Genomic DNA, 6,585 nt, shown 5'->3' on the forward strand with positions numbered 1-6,585 from the left:
TGGCCTTTATACATTGAGATAAAAAAACATCTATTCCAATTTTCTGTAAGGTTCTTATCATGAGTAAATTTTGGACCTTATCAAAATCTTTTTCTGCATCTATAGAAATGATCATGTGATTCTTATTTTTGGCTTTATTGATATGGTGGATTACATTTATTGATTTACATATGTTGAACCATCCCGGCATGCCTGGGATGAATCCCACTTAATCGTGGTGTATAATCTTCTTGATGGTTTGCTGCATTCTGCTTGCAAATATTTTATTGAGGATTTTTGCATCTGTGTTCATTAGGGAGATTGATCTGTAGTTCTTTTTTTTTAGTTGGGTCTTTCTCAGGTTTTGGTACTGCAGTAATATTTCTTTCCAGGAATGATTGCTTCCCTTTCCATTTTATTGAAGAGTTTGAGGAGTGATGGCATTAAGTCTTCTTTGTATTTCTTGTAGAATTCTGCAGTAAATCCATCTGGGCCTGGGCTCTTCTTTATAGATAATGACTTAATTACATTTTCAATTTCATTAATAGTAATTGGGTTATTCAACAGTTTTACATCTTTTGACCTAGCTTTGATACTTCATATGTTTCTAAGGAATCTGTCCATTTCTTCTGTGTTATTGAACCTATGAGAGTAGAGGTTTTTGAAATGTGTTGATCTTCTGTATTTTTACAGAGTCTATAGTGATTTCACCTTTTTCATTCTTTATTGCATGAATTTGAGCATTTTCTTCCCTTTTCGTAATAAAGGTGACTAGGGGCTCATCAATCTTATTTCTCTTTGATTCATTGATTCTTTGGATTGTTTTCTTAGTCTCTATTGCATTAATTTCTGCTCTGATTTTTATAATTTCCTCCCTTCTTTTGACTTAGGGCTTGACTTGCCTTTCTTCTTCCAGATGTTTGAGGTATACCACCAGGTTATTTATTTGTATTCATTCTGTTTTCCTGATGTGGGAACTCAGTGCAATATATTTTCCTCTGAGGACCGCTTTCATTGCATCCCACAAATTCTGGTAAGTTGTATTTGTATTTTTGTTTGCTTGTAGGTATCATTTAATTTCTTCTTTAATTTCTCCTGTGACTCACTGATTGCTCGAGTTTATTATTCAATTTTCATGTGTTTGTAGGATTTTTGTACTTTCTTTTATCATTAATTTCTAGTTTCATGGCCCTATGATATGATAACATGCATGGGTTAATTTCAACTCTTTTGCATTTACTTAAATGTGTTCTGTGGGCTAGTATATGGTCTATTTTAGAGAATGTCCCATGTACTGCTGAGAAGAATGTATATTCTGATATTGTTGGATGGAACACTCTGCATATGTCTATCAAGCCCATTTATTCACAGGTGTGATTCAGTTCTGTTATTTGTTTGCTGATTTTCTGTCTGGTTGATCTGTCGCTTGGTATCAATGGTGTGTTAAGGTCTCCTGTTATAATTGTGTTATTGCTAATTTGATTTTTCATTTCTATTAATACTTGCTTTGTATAACTGTGTGTTCTGGAATTTGGTGGATATATCTTTAAGATTGTTATGTCTTCCTCTTAAAGTTTTCCTCTAACCAGTATGAAATGACCTTTTTTTTATCTCTTTTGATCATTCTTGGTTTGAAGTTCACATTGTCTGCAAACAGAATAGCTACCCCCACTTGTTTTGGGTTTCCTATTGCATCAAGTATTATTTTCCATCCTTTGACTTTCAGTCTGTGAGTATTCTTTTGGTTTCTTGTAGACAGCATATGGTTGGATATTGTTTCTTGATCCATTCTGCCAGTCTGTTTCTTTTAATTGGTGAATTTAGACCATATACATTAATGGTGATAATTGTTATAAATTGACTTGTTCACATGTTATCTTTCTGTTTTTGCATCTTTATCTTTCCATTCTGTTTAATTGTCTGCTTTGCTTACTGTTTTTTCCCTAAGTATATCTAAACTGTCTTTCATTATTCTTTGCAGGGTTGGCTTGGTGATCATGAATTTCTCCAGTTATTCTTTGTCATAGAGTATCTTATTTCTGCATCCATTTTGAAGGACAGTTTTTCAGTGTACATCAGTCTAGGTTGGAAATCATTTTCCTTTAGTATCTGGAATACCTCACTCCATGCTCTTCTTGACTTTATGTCCCAATCTGTGAGTAAGTCCATGGAGACCCTAGAGAGGGAAGGGGATTGGAAGAGACAAGAGATGTGAAGAATGGAGACAAGACAGTGCTCTGATCAAGTCTCATTTATTCAAAGAAAGAGTAATGAATATATAGTGTATTGGAGAAGGGGCTGGGTTCTGACTTGTCAGCAGGTAACTTAGCAAAAGTGGGGAGTTCTTGTGAGGCCCGAGGTTTAGGGTAATTTGAGTCTCCTGTGCATGGACCCATAAGGCAGGCTAATTAGCATAATTGCTGTATGAGCCAAACCACAGGGACATGTGGCAGGCTAGGTGAGGAGAGATGGAAACTTAACTACTAAATAGAAACTTAACATTAAGATACCTGTTGTTTTATTAACATAAAATGACAGCCAACTGCAGGGTTTCCCACAACTTCATTGGTTGTGCTGAGAAGTCTGCTGTGATTCTGATAGGTTTTCCTTTATAAGTGATCTGTCTTTTCTGACAGCTTTTAATATTCTATTCTTATGCTGGATTTCTGGGATGGTGGTTATTATATGTCTGGGTGTAGTTTTGTTTTGGTTACAGCTATTTGGAGTTCTATATGCTTCACTGATCCTAATGTCAGTTTCCATTCTCATGTTTGGGAAATTTTCATCTGTTACTTCTCTAAATATCCTCTTGATATCATTTGTGTTGTTCCCTTCTTTTTCATTTATCCCTATCAATCTTATGTGTTTTTCTTTGCACCGTCTTGCAGTTGTTGAATTGTTATTTCCTGATTCCTTGTTATTTTTAAAAGATCTTTCCTTTCCTGTTCACTAGCTGCAATCTTGTCTTCGAGGTCTGAAATTCTGTCTTCACTTTCATTGAGGTGATTTTGACAACTTTCAAAGGAATTTTTGATTTCCTGTGTATCTCTTTGAATCTACTTCACGTATTGTTTGTTTCTTATATTGTTCATCCAGAGATTCTATCATTTTGTTTTGTTCCTCTAATTTTTTAACTGTGTCTTCTTTAGATGTATTCAGAATCTCTTTCATTACTTTTATCATTTCTTCTTTTACCTGGGAGATTATTTCTAGTTTGAATTCTTTTAAAGCTTCCTGAAGTTGCTTCTTTATTTCAGTTGCTATTATTTCAGGTGTATGGCATATATTTACTTCTATGTACATAGCTCCTAAGCTTTCTTGGGGTGGGCTGGAGGTTTGAGATTGCATTTTGGTCTTTCATTTTGTCATTTTCCTATATTTCCCTGATTCAAATGTTGCCCCAAGGCTTTGGCTGGGCCTGTTGGAAATCATCTTCTATGCCTTCAGCTCCTGGGACTCTGGCCACACAGTTCCCTGGATTGAGAGAGGATCACTGGGCATGGCCCAGGAAGCCTGAAAACTTATCGAGCCGGAGCCAGTCCAGTGTGGAGGGCAGCTGGGAGGTTCCTTGACTACTGGGAGCAATGATCTTAAACTCCTGGGGCTTGGGATAGTGCACAGACACTCACCTCCAGCCGCCCAGTTCCCCAGATTGAGAGAGGGTTGCTGGGGGTGGCCCAGGCAGGCCTAAGACCTGTGGAACCAGTCGAGTGTTAGGAAGCTGGGAAGTTACTTGACCACTCTAAATAGAAATTTTAAAAGGCTGAGGTTTAAAAATATCTATAAATATAGGTTCTGATATTTTCTTTCTGTATCCTATTGATTTACTTCAAACTGAAATTTGAAAGCTGCTGTTTTGAAAAATTCTTTAAGTGATGTAGTCTAAGAATAAATTGGAAAGGGTAGAGGAATGGAGTTGGACATTTGGCAGTGCCCATATTTAAGCATCCATTTGAGAAGTGAAGTGCTATGGCCTGTAATCTCCAGATGTTTGAGAGGTTAAGCAAGGGGATCCAAATTTGAGGCCAGTGTGTGCCTTTTAGTAAGACCCTGCGTCAATACGCAATAAAAAAGGGTGAGGATGCAGTTCAGTATTTAAGTGTCTCAGCACCATAAAAAAAATAGAGTTAAGAATGGAACAGAGGAAAAAGAGACTGAGAATAGCCATAGAAATTAAGAACAGTTCCACAAAAGCTAAAGAAAGAGGATGATTCTCATGTTTAGTGTACCAATACATTTTTACTTTTTGAGACAGTGTCTCTCTGTGTAGTTTAGGCAGGCCTTGAACTCATTATGTAGCCCAAACTAGTCTTGAGCTCACCTCTTGGCTCAGCTTTCCAAGTGCTGGGATTGCAGGTATGGGCCACCTTACCCAGCCATACGTTATTGGTGAGTTCATGCTCTGTAACAGTTCAGGAGAGCTGGAGATTCAGTGTACAATGAGATACATTTTCTTCACCCAAGACAGGCAGAAACCAAACTGAGATTATATTGTAAATTGATAAGTGTTTCAGTGAAAAATATACATGCTGCATCCTTAGTGGAGTTTATGTTTGTGTACATTAGGGAGGTCAGATACTTAGGAAGTTTCCCAGAAGAGGCAGTGGTACAGCTGAGTGCTCCCTGCTTTGGTTGGGCTAGAAGTGGATAGAGAAATTGTAAAAGGTCTGTAACTTTGGTCATACAGAAAAACAAAATTAGCAAAACAGAATAATGAACCATCTATCTGCCCTAGGTCATTATAATGAATACATGCAAGTAATAGCTCATTTATATTCCTAAGGGATATTACTTTCTTGCAAATTGTTACAAATAACAGCACTCACACTTAAATGAGAACTTTTAAATACCTTTCTCTATTTATAGCAGGGAAAGAAAGAAGTTCCCCAGTTCTGCTCCCTGGAGGCATTCATTAGGGGAGGTTTAATGAAGCAGGCAAACAGGTGCTTTTTATGAGCCTTTTATAAAGGGTTCAGTGGCCCTCTTACCACCCCTCAGCTTCCAACTGGGAGCACACATCATCTCCTGAGCTAATAGCTCACAGCAGGGTCCTTTAGTGTGTTGCACGTAAATATTCAGTATTATCTTTTTCTGCCTGGTGATTGATCATAAGCACAATGTACAGAGAAAGGTGGAATTGTAAACACAAGTATATGATGCTTGGATCATAAATATAAAGGAGTTTGGCAAAATAAGATTTAGGAAGTGAATATTGAGTATAGATCCAGTGCAGAGTTTTAGAAACTACTAATTTTTATTTCCTAAATCCCCAGTATCTACTGAAAAATAATTCTATCTGGTGACTACCTCTTCTGTTATATTTTGTATTCTTTTTCTTGCTAACAATTCATGTCTCTGAAATTTGGGAAGATTTACAACCATTTTCAATATGTTGATCGTAATATAAACATTATATGAATCTTTGTTGTGTTCTTTTTTTTGTTTGTTTGTTTGTCTTTTTCATTTTTTTATCGGTACCAGGGATTGAACTCACAACCGCCTGCTTACAAGGCAGGTGCTTATGCCGCTGAGCTAAATCCCCAGCCCCTGTTGTGTTCTCTTGTTAGGAATTTAACATTTTAATCACTGTGATGATCGAAGACATACAGTTTAGAATAACATTGCTTTCTAACATTCTTAGTTGGTGAATCACTTTAATTTGTTTCTCAAAAGCTCACTTAAATAATCTAAATGAGGGGAATTGACAAAAATGATTGTATAGGTTAGACAGGAATCCATGATTTAGGAGAGGTTTCTCATCATTTATTTTTAATTTACTTGGAATATTTTTCTGAATACTTTATTACCAGGGTGCAAGAAAAAAAGTGTTTTTAATTTAAATTTTAATTTCTTTGTCATGGTAGAGACTGGGCAAAACTGTTGCTATCTCTTTAAAGAGAAAGAGTTCACTAAACCAATGCAATAATCACAGTCATTTTCAGTTAAAGACTGTAAAATAAAACTAAAACATGATGCAAATAGTTTAAGGGAAAACATGGTAAGGGGCAACAATGGCAAGAGGTCTTGGGTTTTGAAAAGTGCTGTGAATAAGGGTCAGTGGTGAGTATGGTGGCATAAATATCACATTTTCTTTTATATGTTAAACTTAGAATTGTGGTTCAGATGTAAGAAACAGTTGGGGTGGAGGGAATTAGATATCTGTACCTATTTCTCTTAAGTCTGGTGGGATCAGCGCACAGCTTTTGAGGTGTCATGACATCCTGAGGTCCTCTGTTCCTTTTAAAGCTCTGTATTCTGTCAACCCTAAGATACCCTCCTTAATATCCAGGTTTGGATGACATCCAGCCCTCCATCTATATTCTGCATAGCAGAAGAGAAGGGCATACGGAAAGGGAACATCTGGGTACTACTATGCAAATGTTGGTTGTATTTGCACATCATTAACCATGATTCAGTCACACTGTGTACTCAGCTTCAAGGCTGATGGGATAATAACTGCATTATCTCAAGCGTCTTTGTGCTCAGCTAAAAGTTGAGGTTCTACTAATATTAAAGGAAGGGAGGCTGGACACCAGCACATGCTTGTATTCAGCTACTGGGGAGGCTGAGGCAGGGTGATCTGGAATTCTAGCTCAACCTGGGCAA

This window comes from Cavia porcellus, unplaced genomic scaffold, assembly GCF_034190915.1.
Source record: "Cavia porcellus strain 051 isolate PalLab524CR breed Dunkin Hartley unplaced genomic scaffold, mCavPor4.1 scaffold_12, whole genome shotgun sequence".
In the NCBI taxonomy this organism is placed as follows: Eukaryota; Metazoa; Chordata; class Mammalia; order Rodentia; family Caviidae; genus Cavia; species Cavia porcellus.